The sequence below is a fragment of the Helicoverpa armigera genome, chromosome 1, assembly GCF_030705265.1.
Source record: "Helicoverpa armigera isolate CAAS_96S chromosome 1, ASM3070526v1, whole genome shotgun sequence".
Taxonomy (NCBI): domain Eukaryota; kingdom Metazoa; phylum Arthropoda; class Insecta; order Lepidoptera; family Noctuidae; genus Helicoverpa; species Helicoverpa armigera.
The window spans coordinates 9,889,353-9,905,057 of NC_087120.1; positions in this window are offsets into that span (position 1 = coordinate 9,889,353).

The window sequence follows — 15,705 nt, forward strand, 5'->3', positions numbered from 1 at the left end:
ACGAGAAGGCATCACATCAGCAAAGTAGCCAACTGCAAGGTCATACCGAGCAGCACAGAGAAGTGCAGCCACCGGACCTCCCTCCGAATCAAGGACTGGTGCCACCGATAACGCCTGACGAAGTCCAGTTGGCTCTTCGCCGCATGAAAAATCGGAAAGCTGTCGGAGCCGATAGAGTCCCCATCGAAGTATGGAAAGCTATGGGGCCTCGTGGGGTGGGCATCCTAACAAACCTATTTAACCGCGTATGGGACACCGGCCGGATCCCGAACCAATGGAGACGGAGTATCATCACTCCAGTCTTTAAGGGCAAGGGGTCTGTGCAGGAGTGTGGAAACTATCGCGGTATAAAGGTCATGTCCCACACCATGAAGCTCTTTGAGCGGATCGTCGACTCTCGGCTCCGGCAGGAGTGCACTGTTTCGGATTGTTAGTATGGCTTCCGCCCTGGTCATGGAACCATGGATCCTGTTTTCGCCCTAAGGATCGTGATGGAGAAATACAGGGCGAAGAACACACCTCTGCATTTCCTTTTTCTGGACATGCAGAAGGCCTTCGACTGTGTTCCTCGCATGATGATCCCGTGGGCGCTGCGGTCCAAAGGGGTGCCAGAAGTCTATGTTGACATTATCCGAGATCATTGGACTCATTGTCCGAAAGCATCCGAGATGCGCATGAGTAGCCCCCGTGGTTGCTCATGTATGCTGACGACATCGCGCTGGCAGACGCGGACAAGGGACGGTTGGTGCAGCGTGTTAACATGTGGAAGGAGTCACTCGAGAACGGCGGTTTGCAGCTGAATGTGGGGAAGACTGAGTACGTGGCCTGCAACTCGACAGATCCCACCTCCGTCTGCATAGACGGTAACATGGTTGAGCAGACGGACCAGGTCAGGTACTTGGGATCTGTCCTTCACGAGTCTGGTGGCATCGATTGCGACGTCAAGGCACGAATTTCGGCGGCATGGGCCAAGTGGCGTGAGGTGTCTGGTGTCATTTGTGACCCTAAAATGCCGGTTAAGCTGAAGGGACAGGTCTATAAATCCATCATTAGGCCTGTCCTTTTGTATGGCAGTGAAGCGTGGCCTGTGCTTGAGCGGCACAAGCAGGAGCTGCGGGTCACGGAGATGAAAATGCTGCGCTGGATGTGTGGAGTAACGCGGAAAGACCGCGTTAGGAACTCGCGCATCCGCGGCAGCCTTCATGTCCGTGACATTGCAGACAAACTGCAAGAGTGTCGCTTACGCTGGCACGGACACGTTTTACGGAAACCGGCCACTTACGTGGGGAACAAATGTCTAGCCATGGCGCCTCCGCCCGGCCGGGGCAGACTGGGTAGACCCAGGAAATGCTGGCTCGACGTCGTAAGGGATGACATGCGTGCCAATGGACTAACCACCAGGAATGCCGAAGACCGAGCGAAGTGGAGGAGAAGAAGCATGATGAAGATGATGACGCGACGGTCCGCGCAGCGGCGCAGGCCGTGACGCGCAAGAGAGCCGCCCGACCGCCGCGTGATTCGGACGCGTGATATTGATTTTTCCTCCGCGGTGGTCCGCGTCGAGTTTTTTTATTGTAATCTTGATTAAGTTACTTTTGGTTATACCTACTGTTGTGTACTTGTGTTTTTGACATTATACGACCTATATTTCTAACAACGTGTTTGGACTTGTAAGAAACCCTGTATAATATAAATAAATAGAGGATAAATAGTCGATATTATGCTTAGCAAATGTCTAGTGCCTCTAGTCAAGTGGTAGGGCTGATCTACGGACTACGATTCAAATATAGGGCTTCATGTCCACATACAGTGGCGGTACTACCATACAAGCCCAAAAGCCCCGGCATGCCTTGCTAAAATGCTCAATAGACTCAATAAAAATCAATATCAAAAAACTATTTAAAACTTCGCGCGCTTAGTTCTCATCAAAACAACACAAAAGAATCTACCTATTCCACGCCACCCACTCAGTGACACAACACACACACGCGCATTTGTATCAATTGTATCATCTACATATAGCTATCTCGCTTACTCGCACCGACTTTTACCGGGCTTTCAAATACGATCCCCGTCACTCTCGCACTTCTAGCGATGTGCCGTATACGAGTTCGCGGCTGCGCCTCGCTACAAATCGCTCAGTATAGCAAATTAAAGCCGTGCATGCGTATGATTAGCGCGAGTCGTGAGCTTGTCAACGCTGCAGTGTTGTCGTTTTAGCTATTTTATATTTATTTGTGTGTGATCTGACAGATTCATTAGATTTTTTTTAGTCAAATAACCTATTAAAGATTAAAGTCTATTCAATATCGTAAAAATAAAAAAAATGCGATATCATTCTGGCTGGACCAACCCGCATTGAGCAAGTGTGGTGATTAATGCTCAATCCTTCTCCATGTGAGAGGAGGCCTGTGCCCAGCAGTGGGACGATAAACAGGCTATAACAACAACAACATCATTCTGGCTAGATTTTTAAAATTCGTAAATGACAACACTGCAATCTGGTTAAGTTTTTGACAGCCGAGCGCAATTCACTTCACTTTAGTTAGTTTCATTTGTTTGATGGGAAAAGTTGTTTGTGTTTACAATTTTGGTGTATATTCTTAGATTTTCTCAGTGAAATAATTGTTTTGGCGTCTTACAATGGAGGCAATTGTACCTTATGGGGATTTAAAATGCGCCCAAGTTTTGATTGGCGAAGATAAGGTAATTTTTTTTCGAATTTTAAGTACTTGGGTACTCGTATTCGAGATGATAACACCTTGGCATCGGAATTACCAGCTCGGATAGCAGGTGCGGCGGCAGCCTTTGGGAAACTTAAGGCACGTGTTTGGAACTCACACGATCTTAAGCTGCAAACTAAGATTTTAGTCTACAAAGCGATCGTCTTGCCCACTTTACTGTATGCCGCGGAGACTTGGTGCTGCTATAAGGCAGATATCAAGCGATTAGACACCTTCCATCTCAGATGTCTTAGATCCATTCTACGCGTCAAGTGGCAAGACCGTGTTCCAAACACGGAAGTGTTACGTCGTGCTGGTTTGTCCGGGATAGAGGCACTTATCATGAAACACCAGCTGAGATGGTGTGGGCACGTCTTGCGAATGGATGACAGCAGGATGCCAAAAGCCGTTTTCTATTCCGAGCTTTCTAGCGGGAAACGAAAAAAGCAATATAAACGCAATCTTGTGGCTTGTGACATTCCACCAGATAGTTGGGAGGAGCGCGCTCGCGTTAGACCGGAATGGCGTCATACTGTTCACAAAAATGTGGATTTGTACGAGAACATGCGTTTACAAGATCTAGACGCCAAACGCCAAATACGGAAGACCCGACCAAAGCCCTCCTACAACTACACAATTAATTCTGATGGTCAGTTATTTTGTGTGCCATGTAGCCGGACCTTTAGATCGAAGTTCGGTTTTGCTAGCCACATTAGAGCCTATCATAACAACGACCCGGGTTAGACATTTAGGAGTCGCCGTCGCCGGATACGGCTTGGACGACATGATTAATTTTTTTAAACTTTGTTCAGAAAAAAACAGGTAATTTCTTCATTAAAACCGACGCCTGATCTGTGTATTTCTCAGACTAGTAAATCGCATAAACGAAAATTTAATAGATCAGTGTATAAAACTAGTTGGATTGTAGAGAGGTAAGGACCGTAAACATTATTGCACCTTGCTAAGTTGACTAGCGTTGACAAGCTCACGACTCGCGCCAAAGTCATACGCATGCACGGCTTTAATTTGCCATACTGAGCGATTTGTAGACTCGCGCAGCCGCGAACTCGTATACGGCACATCGCTATAGGTGCGAAAGTGACGGAGATAGTATTTGAAAGCCCGGTAAAAGCTTGTGGCACATTATTGCAGCACCGCAACAGCACGGCTCCACACCAGCATTTAAGTTGTCATTCAATTTAGAGCATTAAATCGTGTATATTATAATATATTTCGTAATGTCAATATGAAAAAGCCAACGGCGAGCAGTCAGCGTGCTTGCCGCTTCCACACAACTCGACTCGCCGCCCGCGTGCTGCAAGCGAGCAGTCCTCATGCGTACAGCGCGCCGACGGCGTGCTAATTGCGCGCCGAATCCGAGCCGGCAGCGAAACAACGTCATTACGTCGTGTTCAATCATAACATCAATCATAATCGTCTTAAAATAATATTGACATTGACATTTGCGGTGACAGCAAGCTTACACCTCGCGGCCAGCGCGCGGCCGGCGCGCCGACGACGGCGAGCGGACGGCGCGCCGACGGCGAGCGGACAGCGCGTGGTTGGCGCGCTGGCAGCTAGCCGTAGTATTAATTCGAGGCGACGCCGTGCTGCTGCCGTGCTGTTGCGGTGCTGCTATAAGGACGTGGCACATTACAGCAGCACCGCAACAGCACGGCTCCATACCTGCGTTTAAATAGTTTGCGTTTGAAATTGATTTTTGTTGAGTCTATTGAGCATTTTAGCAAGGGCTTGTATGATAGTACGAGGGGAAAACTACAAGGCATTACAGGTATTTAGTGGAGTGACAAACATTTTTATGGTGAATGTAATAGATTAGAAGTATGAGAATTAAAAACAAGACGGGCTCTAATTTATCACTCACTTTTAGGAGCAAGACAGACAAAAGCTCAGCCATATAAGAGCAACAAATTAATCAGTTAGGTAGGGTATTTAAAAGATGGAAAAGGTTTCAGAATAAAAAAGGAGGTACGTGCAACAAATAAGGAGGATACCCATTGGGTCCGGACCTCAGCATCCGTCGGCGCTCGCGCACGTTGGCGGCGGCGCGCTGCACCCTGTACGGGAACCCTCCACACTCGTACTCGGGTTCCGCTGACGTCTCCAGTAGAACATCTGTTGGATAATCGAAAGATATACAGGAATGAATTTTATTCAGTGTGCAAACTTTGTCGTATTAGCAGTCGTAGTAGGCAGGTTAGTCGTGCAAGCGACTTCTATTAGCCAAAAAACGTTTTAATCAAGACAGTGACATCTAGAACTAAAATGAAGACATATTTTTACGAGCGCAGTCTTTCGGAGAATTGCTGATTTATTTGCAAAAGCGACATCTTTCAGCTAGTAGGCACATTAGTATTATAAGCGACATCTATTATCCAAGGGGCGTATCATTGGCTACAGCGACACCTAGTGGTGAATAGTCGTTTTATTTGTTACCACGACATCTATAGGCGAACAGGTAAACTAATTTTCTATACTAGCCACTGCCGGCGGTTCCACCTGTATTTTTATCTTTTTTTAAATATTTAAATAACTTGTATTAATAATGAATAGTCTTATGGTTTCCTTATATGTTCACCAAATTTTATCATTTGTAAATCCGATCGCAAAAATAAGTTTGTATTTTAAACATTATTTTTCTCAAATTTCGATACGAAGAATGCCAGTATCCTACCCTTCTCCTAAGTTAACTATCATTTCCAAATATCATCAAAATCGATCTTTTCAACCTGACCGAGCGCACAACAAAGATTTTTCTCAAAATTTCCGATACAATGGTGTATGTAGAAAAAAATATTTAAAATATTCATTCGAAAGCAGTATCACCTACAGAGGTAAACCTACCAAGGCGATTACAACTTATAGCATGAATCTCTAATGCCGATTACATAATATACTTATTATTTCGATATTCGATATATAATTATAACGATATTCATTCTACTACCGAGGGTAGAAAAATAATTTGCATGTTCGTTGTGTACAAAATATTTTTTACTGTTTCAGTTTTAAAATAAGTATTTGGGTTTTTGTAATTTAGTGATATGCCATTATTTTCATAAGTATTAAGAATACTCATTTTTTAGGGAGTTTAATCCCTTTCAATTATGAGAGTGATAAATAATTATTATTTTGTGAACAATTGAAGGAGCTTCGTTCGCTTTCATTGCCATGAAAGAAATAATGAGTTTAAAAAAAAGCAGAAACATAAGGGCCCAATTTTACCTACCGTTACCTTATAACTCTTTTATGGCCAAATCTATACCTAGTAGTAAGATATCTGATTTTTACTAATAACAAAACTTTATGTACCAGCTAGAGTACCTACTGTAACTTTGGTTCATTAAAAAATGGTTTCATTTTAATACAATTTGGAGATGGCTAAAAAACACCCAGAGTCGACACAAACTTCGTATGTATGATTGGATTCGTATGTATGATATCTCCATTTTTCGTATGGGTTTGAATTGCAGTTGGAGGGTGCCGTAGAAATCTCGCCCAGGGCGCTGGTAGAGTTAAAACCGGCACTGGATCGAATCATAATATAAACAACAGTCAATGCCTCAATTAAATCATAAAGTTTAGTTATTATACTTACAACTTGGGTGATAAGAGAATGAAAATGTTTTCGATTAAAATATTGTTCCTCATTCTCAGAAGGGACAATTGCAATATGCGTGCAATCAATGCACCCAATCACACCAGGAAGCCCATATTTGTCATAAAATCTGCAATATTAATGATAATGTAGCATTCATTCTAAACACATAATAAACTAATCATGTTGGATATGGTAGGTACATACTGTCGCTTAATAAGATTCCTTTCATTTATATTTTGCGGGAATTTGATGTACTTCCTTACTATATGGGGTGCATTTAGGCCAGTTGTGACTTCCTTCAAACAACGAGAAACAGTCTGTTGTGCCAAGGCCCCGTCTAAGTTTTGTCCCGCTGACCCTTGGTAAGAACCTCGGGCATAAAAATTCATGGCTGGAAGGATCTGAAAAAGACGAGGATTACGAGGATATGCTCATTTTAATTGAAAATATATAGTAATAAAAAAATCATCACCTTAATTGTAGGCTCAATTCCATGACGCCTTACCTTTGGAGGTTATAAAGGTACTAATTCCTGGCACAACTCCTCGAATAATTGCTGATTGAGTCGGTAATTTCCTACAAACTCAACGTCGGGAATTTCGTTTATATTTATTAATTGATTGCGCAAGCGGCGCCGGTTCCTTCCTCGGGACGAAAAAGAACCGTGGTAAGAGGTTCGCGAAATTTCGTATGAAACTTCGTTTTCGTTGAATTAGAGTACCCCCAGTATGTTGGACACCAACGACTGCGTTAAGGTGAAGAAAAATATCTGAAATCGTCAATCCGCGCTGAGCAAGCATGGTTATCATTGATGCTCATGCGTTGCCTGTGGCAGAAGAGGCCTGTGTCCTGCTATGGCACTAGAAAAGTAATATCCTACTAATATTATAAATGTGAAAGTTTGTGAGAATATATGGATGTATGTTTGTTATTGACGCCTAAGCGGCTGGACCGATTTGTTTGATATTTGGTATGTAGATAAAATACCCTGGATTGACATAATATATAGGCTACTCAACACACCAAGCAGGTGAAGCCGTGGGCGGAAGCTAGTAGTAAATTATGGTGTTGTTGATCTCCAGAAAATTTATTTATAATAAAGCTCAAGCAACGCCATCTGTTGGTAGTACCCACATACTTCGCAAGTAATGTAAAGGCTAAGGTACCAAAAGTTGTTCAACTATGACGAAGATGGCATTAAAACAGGCAGAACACAAAGTATAGTATTTTAGGCAAGTATATTATGCGTTATCTATAAAAGAAAACATTAATGTAATAAAATCGGAATCAGAGATTCAGTAAAAAAAACTGATACCAATATTAAGCCAAGATACAATAATAACATTTACTAATTTCCAATGAGCAAAAGCACTTTCCCTGATATGACGTGAATTCGCCTATATGGAAATATTCACTTCCAAAAACTATTTTAAACCATATTTTCAATATAAACTACAACAGGGGAAAGGCTGTAATCTAATTCTGAAAGTGCCTGAACGGGAACTGTGTTAGAGGATTGTCAGGAGACGTGTAAGACGGTCTAACACGAAAAACTCCTTAAACATGCTCTGAAGAAAATCAATCCTCTTTCGGTATTTAAGAAGCAACTAAATTCCATCTTAATTGGTATGACAACTCTCTCTAAAAGAACAATGTCAGACGTCCATAGTAACTTAGGCTCAGTAAAAATATTTCATGTACAGTGAAAATTCTAAGGGCCTTACTACAAAAACTTTAAACCCTGTTTTACACTTCTCTAATAAATTTTTGGCTGCAAAATGAACCATATGTCAACGTCATAATTTGTCATTTTTTTAGACAAGGCATAAACTGACGTTTAAAAGTTTTTGTGGTAAGACGGTTACAGTTTTTTGTGTAGTTTAATGTCAGAAGCTTTTCTATGTTTTCCACTTTTGCATTGAACTTCTCAAAACCAAATTAATAAAACGAAAAACCTGAACTCGATAAACAAAATAATTACTTATTAAAATGATTTTTTTTGGATAAGTTCTAGATAACAATTAAATATTTTATAAGAATTTTATATTTAAATTGTTGTAGTAAAGAACTTTGTGTCCGTGAGAATTTAGTTTTAAAAGTTGATTGGGTGGGCCGAAACCTGACATTATTCTTTGAATCCATGTAGAATGCAGAACAAGAGGAATCTTAAAAGAAGGTTAGTAAATTCGAAACCAGTTTTTGTGTCAATAAAAAGTGTGTGTAATTACAATGAAAAATGTAAGAGTGTTCTTGAACAAAAATGCAGAGATATGTATGAATAATTCACTCGTAAACACAACATCAAAACCATAAGCATCGAGCAAACCCCGGATGAAAATATAATGGAGGTAGTGAATTTGCTAATACCTGGAAGTGAACTGCGATAATATCGAATGCGCCAGCCGACGCCAACAATGTAAAACGAGCACCAAACCGGCCAGTATAATGGCGGAGAGTAAATGCTGGAAATCGGAATTCTTGCTTACAAATTCAACGTATATTTACTCGTTAAAACAAAACTGCAGTACTCGTAAAATATAATACCTATAAGGTACTTAGAAAAACAAGATCTATATGAACAAAGATCACCAAAACCACTCGAGAATGACCATGGAAAATCAAGAACCAACTCAAGGGTATTTACAAATAAATTAGTCATTAACGGTAGATTAGGTACTGGCAAAAAAGGAAGAAGGTGGTATTCGTGGTCTACTACGAAACAAAATCGTAAATATCTATGGTGAATGTAGAAGGTATCAGAGAAGATGGTGTAAGTGCTTACCTATAGATGGCGTTATGGGTTTGATATGCCTAATAATTTTGCTTCCTCATATTTAGGTAGTACCTACCTGCGTTTTTTCTAGTGGCATTTACACTGATGAATAAACGAAAGTATTCTTTAGAAAAGCAAATCATTAGGGTTAAGTGCGTTCCTTAAAAAAATGTTATTGAAAAATAATAAAATAATTCAAAACCCCCGACTTAACCCAATTATATACACACTTAACACAAACACAAAAACGCACAAACGCACAAACACACAAACGCATATCTCTCACCCTAAAAGCATATACCTGCTCCATTCCGTCGTGGGTAAAGAGGAACGCTTATTTTTATGTACATAGGATATATCGCCATTTAACTTTGTAAGTAAGTTGAATGGGTAAAATTTTAGATCCACAAACCTCTCTGTGTCACTACCTACACGATTCACAAGCAAAGCCGCGGTCAGGGCTTAAAGGTTAGTAAAACATTGCTCTCCAGGATATTACCTCTGCATTGTAGAGTATCGAAACAGCCAGCTTAATAATCCTGCTTTGGTTTTGAAATTTTGGTTCGAACACTACGTTTAATTAGTTGATTTAGGCTCTCTGTCGGTCTTAATTAAGGCGGAAAGCGGGATGGGATTATATAAACCAACTTTATGGGTCAAATAATGGTCAAATATAAATAACCATAATACCTACCAACCATAACTGCAGACTTCAGTTTTAACTTCAATGTTAGATTATGAAATTACGTAATATTCTTAGGGCTGATTTTTCAATCGCCAGATAACTTTTATCTGAGGAATATGTTTGACATTTTGACAGCTTTTGTATGTAAAATATGTCAAACCGCCATATTTATTCCTCAGATAGAAGTTAACTGATGATTGAAAAATCAGCCCTTAGTCTAATATATTTATTCAACAAAAACACCTGTTAGTTTATCTACCTATAAGTAAAGCCGCGGGCAGAAATACAACGGAGCAATACATTAAGAGGCTGAATGCACCCAAAACACTATCTTTCTCTCGCATACGTAAATACGTACGAGAAAGAAAGAGAGAGCAGCCGGTTGACGCGACGTTAGTAACGTTCGTAACATATCAATTGTTGAGCCATTTTAATAGAAACAACTTGTTGCACACAAAACAATTTGGATTTACTAAGGGTCGTTCTACTACGGATGCGGGCGTGGTATTGCTTAGAAATATATTCGAGGACTGGGAGGATTCGCAGGACGCGCTCGGTATTTTCTGCGACTTGTCCAAGGCTTTTGATTGCGTTCACCATGATATACTCATCAAGAAACTTCACCACTATGGTATCAAAAATAAGGCTCTTGACCTTCTGACTTCTTATTTGCATAACAGAATTCAGAGGGATGTCAACGGTAAGAGGTCTTCTGGATCTACGGTCACCATGGGAGTTCCACAGGGTTCAATTCTAGGCCCTTTTTTGTTCCTTATTTATATTAACGACATCAGGGGATAATCACAAGATTGTGTTGTTTGTCAACGATAGATACTTCAATCGTTTTTAAAATCAAGCGCTAACTCGATAATTTTGACGAAGTTAACTATGCACTCTCTAAGGTTGTTCATTGGTTTAATGTTAATAATCTTCTCTTAAATGAATCCAAAACGAAGTTAATTAAATTCTCAACGCCAAATGTAAGGAAACAAACCAATGTAGGTACAACTAAACGGAGTAGAGTTGAAGCCTGTTGAGTCAACGGTATTTCTCGTTTTAACCGTTGATTCCAAACTCCAATGGGGCCCACATATTGTTAAACTGTCAGGAAGGCTTAGTTCAGCCGCCTATGCTATTAAAAAAATCCGATGAATCACCGGTGTGGACACAGCCAGAATAGTTTATTTTAGTTACTTTCATAGCTTAATGACGTATGGGATCCTCCTCTGGGAACTATATTTATTTTACAGAAAAGAGCTGTTCGAGCCATTTATAACCTGGGCCCAAAAGTTTCTCTCAGAGAGAAATTCAAAGAAATAAATATTCTGACTGTTTCCTCTCAATATATTTTCGAAAATTTAATGTACGTTCGTAGAACCATATCTAGCTTTGTTAAAATGTCTGATGTTTATAGCATAAAGATGTACTAGGAATAAACATAATCTTGCTGTACATGCTACTCGCCTCCATATAGTAAGCAACTCGTTCATGGGTCAATGTATACGCTTTTACAATAAAATTCCCGAAGCGGTTCGTCACTTACCTATAAAGAAATTTAAAAACCATATAAAATCCATACTTTTGAAAAAAGGATATGATACAATATCTGTTAAATGATAAAGAAGCTTGGGAATGAGCTGCTCGCTTAGGCCCGGTTGTTCGAAGCTTGGTTACGTCAAGGTTAGGGTTAAATTCTAGTTACAGTAAAAATAACAGGGTTTAAATTCAAAAAGCGTTGTTCAACGTAAAAATTTCATAATAAAAATGTCAAATTAACCGTGGTCAAAATTGATATCGGTCTTTTAACTTTAACTTTAGCGTGACGTACGAACAACCGGGCCTTAGTCAGTGATATCTTTTAGCATGCCTGTGTATTGGTACATTTGACATTTAAATATTATTATTGTCAGATAACATTTTATTAATGACGTAGTGTATTGAGATTTATATATTATAATTGTTTTTTTTTTTTATTATTATTGTGAACGTGAGTATCGTGTATGCGAGCAACATTATATATTCTTATAACATAAATACTGTCTGGTGGGTTAGAGTACCTTTGAATGGTCTATGGTCTGAGCTACACGACGACTGCTGCATGCGTGCCGTCTGTTGGGACTGGTAAGCTCCAGCCTGATGTGGCTCTTTCCTTAAAAGGCCATTCACATATATTTATAACATGTTATATATTTTTTACAATTTATAACATGTTTAGACTTTAAAAGAGACTATGCTTGAGTTTGTTTCGGCGTTTCTTCTCAGGGATCAGTCAGTAAGGAAATGCCGACCCCAGCGTTCTTAAAATGACGTGTAAAAGTGATGTAATGTCCAACTTGCAAAATAAACGATTTCATTTCATTTCATATGTAAAGTCCATAGTATGGAGTTCTAAACTGATAACTAAGGGTCAGATCGTGTCTTTGGCAACAAGTAGGATTAATCTTGATCTTTCTTTTGCTTCAGTACTAGCATATTCATAATTGGCATGGCGAATACCTATGCTAAAAATCCTTTAGCGCAAAGCTTTGTCGTTCACTACAGTGCGGCGAAATGTTCGTTGAGGTGTAAGAATCGTAGGAGGCGGCAATTACTGTACAGTATATAATATAATAATAAAATAAGTTTACGTATGGTCTTTTCAAAACGGCAAATGTTATCCATTCGACCGCATATTTATATGTATATACCTATGTATTTTGTTGTACAAGGTTTATGAAAAAAGGGAGACAAATAAGGAGCCACGTCAGTAAGTATCATTTTAATTTACTACAAGAGCCACGTATACATTATAAGTATGTGTGTTGAAATAATACTCGTAAAACAATCCTCACTTAATAATACTATGTTCGATATATACATATATCCACGATGCTCCAGGGCTTGCATTTGCTAAATACCGGTAACTTAGTCTAGCATTTGGTCTGAAATACCACGTATGTACGTTACTTATACGCGTAACGGAGCGACATCATTAACGCGACAGCTTTGAATCGATTTGTTAATTTGTTGATCTGCTTAATAGTGAAGATAAATTCTTATTATCGACATTACATCTCGATTGAGCATCGTGCATATACAGATTTTAGCAATCAGCTGTGAACAAAATCCGGATCAAATAATGGAAATACTATTATAGATCTAAAGTACAAAGACGGATAGAGAAAGTAACTGTAGTTTACAATTCAAGAAGTTCTAGAATGGCTCTGATGAATATAACACTTAACATTCATTAATCTTAAACATTCAAACTATCGATTGAATATGTAATATTGATACACTTTAAAGGTTCCATTCATGGGGGATATGTAACGGGGGTTCTGCTCTACTAACACTGCATTAATAATATTTAAGTAATAAGTGTTATCATTATAATTCAATTCACGACAATAACATCCATATATTTTATTATGTAGATTAATTATATTTTTAATATAATATTGATATATGAATGGATTTTTATCCAACACTAAATATTTAGTCACAATAAAATGGCAAGGGACCTAGAAAGAGGGGAATCGTACGGGGGAAAGAGAGTAAGAGATGAACGGCAACTTTCAGTTTGCCGAAGAAGATCACAAGTATAGGAACTGGTTGATTGTTTTCACAGGGATTTGATAAGAATAGCTTCAACAAGGTTAAGGCAACAATTTTTCGTCTTTTCGTTTCAACAAGAATAGAATCAGGAAAGTCCTCAACTATTTATAAAATTCAATCAGATAAGCTCAAACACTTTTATACCTCTATGCACCTTAAATTTAGCCAAGAATGTTTCGCGTCGATCGAAAAATACGAAAGATCTTACAAAAGTATTGTCGAATTATCTTTGCCTTAGAAGAGAGCAGTCAAGTTTCAAGAAATTAGTAGTTTACATTCATAGAGATCACAAGGTAGCACAATATATGATAAAAACATTAATTATAATGTAAAAGGTATATAATATTAAGGTATTTACTATCTACTTTATAGAATCACATCGAAAAATTCAAAATGTGAAGTTGATATGACTATCATCATCATAGAATTCAGGGCACACATAAAAATGATATCACATACTCTAGTACTGAGCAAACGCCACAACCCTTTGAAGAATTAATTTATATTGATCTGCCGGCTGTGTTGAAAGCAGGGAATTTGAGTGCTAACGCATACACTTCAAACGGGCACACATGTCATGATGAAACTACTATGAAGAAATAAGCTACGTAATACCAACATTATAACTTCTAGGTGTGACAAACATTCATACAGTTTTAAATCTTTCTTTTCCTATTAACTTTTGCCCTGTCAAGTTTATTGCTCATCTAATATGTATCTTCCTTTATCATGCTGTGCAACTGCTTCTGCATGATTACAATGAATATTTGAAGTGAAAGCACACAGACACTGGTGTGCAATCATACAACAAAGCTACACTTTCTGTTTAATCGAGGGCTTCATAAACGTATATTATTGTGTAAACATTTGAGCTTGCTAAAAGTGCAGAATTTTATAAGCGTAAAACCTGCGCGAACAGAGACACGTTCTTACTAATCCTGAATGCTACTATACATTCTAAAACAGTGAAATTGGTATTCCTTTTGCAAATATTATATGTTATTAAAAATACGTCGCTAATGGGGCAAGGACCTGAGATAATCTTCGTAAGCTTTAAAAGCCAATCGTGACGCTCTAGTATACATGAGTATTTTTAATTGCCACTGTCACTTATAGCAACAGCGATTGTCGAGAGATTGCCATTCATTAAACATATATACATGTACCATCAAATAGAGTAATTGCCTGGCCCTGAATATACATATATGTATCATATACTATCATTTAAATACAATATCAATAAAAATGAAGGCAAAGGTATTTGAGAATAAAGTTATTAAGTTCATAACATCAATCAATAATGATATATTAAAACTATAACTAGGTATACGATATAATAATAATATATATAGACGAAATATGATAAAATCTTATATCATGCTTACTCTACTTCTCACTTTCTGGACATCCTTACTACATAACTAATTATGCCTTCACATTTTAATGTTTAACGGAACATTATGCACATACCTATATTAATGTTTGTTTGTTTAGTTTACAGTATCATTGTTAGACAGATAATCATGTTTTTGCCAGTATTATACAAATATATGTACATAAAGCTGAAAGGAATTGAAAGTATGCGAGTTTTATTTAAGGATAATAAAATGTGTAAGTGGAAACGTGGTCCACTCAATACCTTCATGAATTATTTTTTATACCTTATGTGTCTTTTCTGTGTTCAGTTACAGTCATTTTTCTCTCTCTATACCATTATTATTCATTCAAGATAAGTTTTAGTCAATCTTCTCATGGATAAAACTGATGATAAAGAAACGGTATTTAAAAGCCAATTTAGAAGACATAATATCCAAACCGTACATTTGCTTTGTTGAGTCTGGGTCTCGGAAGTTTATTGAAACAACGTTATTTTCTATAATAACCGCTGCGGAAAAACGAAGGAGTCAAGCTGCAATTTAGCTAATATTTTACGACGAAGAACAAAATAAAATGTAATACACGGTATCACCGTATAATAATGCCTTTAGTTTTGTTCCTTCAATGAAGGATCTAGTTGAAAATCATATTTTCATTAATTTTTACTTACATATCGCGTGAATTATACTTTCCAGCGCAATCATTTATATTATTTTTAATTAATTTGGCACCTAATTAGCGCACTGGACCGACAGGTGAACTTCCACGAAATACTATCACATTTCAAAAAATCTCATTTACTTAACTTTACTTAAAGAGCACAATACATACTCGAATACTCTAGCTAATCTTTGCTTTCCGACAATGTACTCACGCTTACCCAGAAATCTAAGCAATCGGTGCCAAATAGCTGTTCTTTTAATGTTTAGTA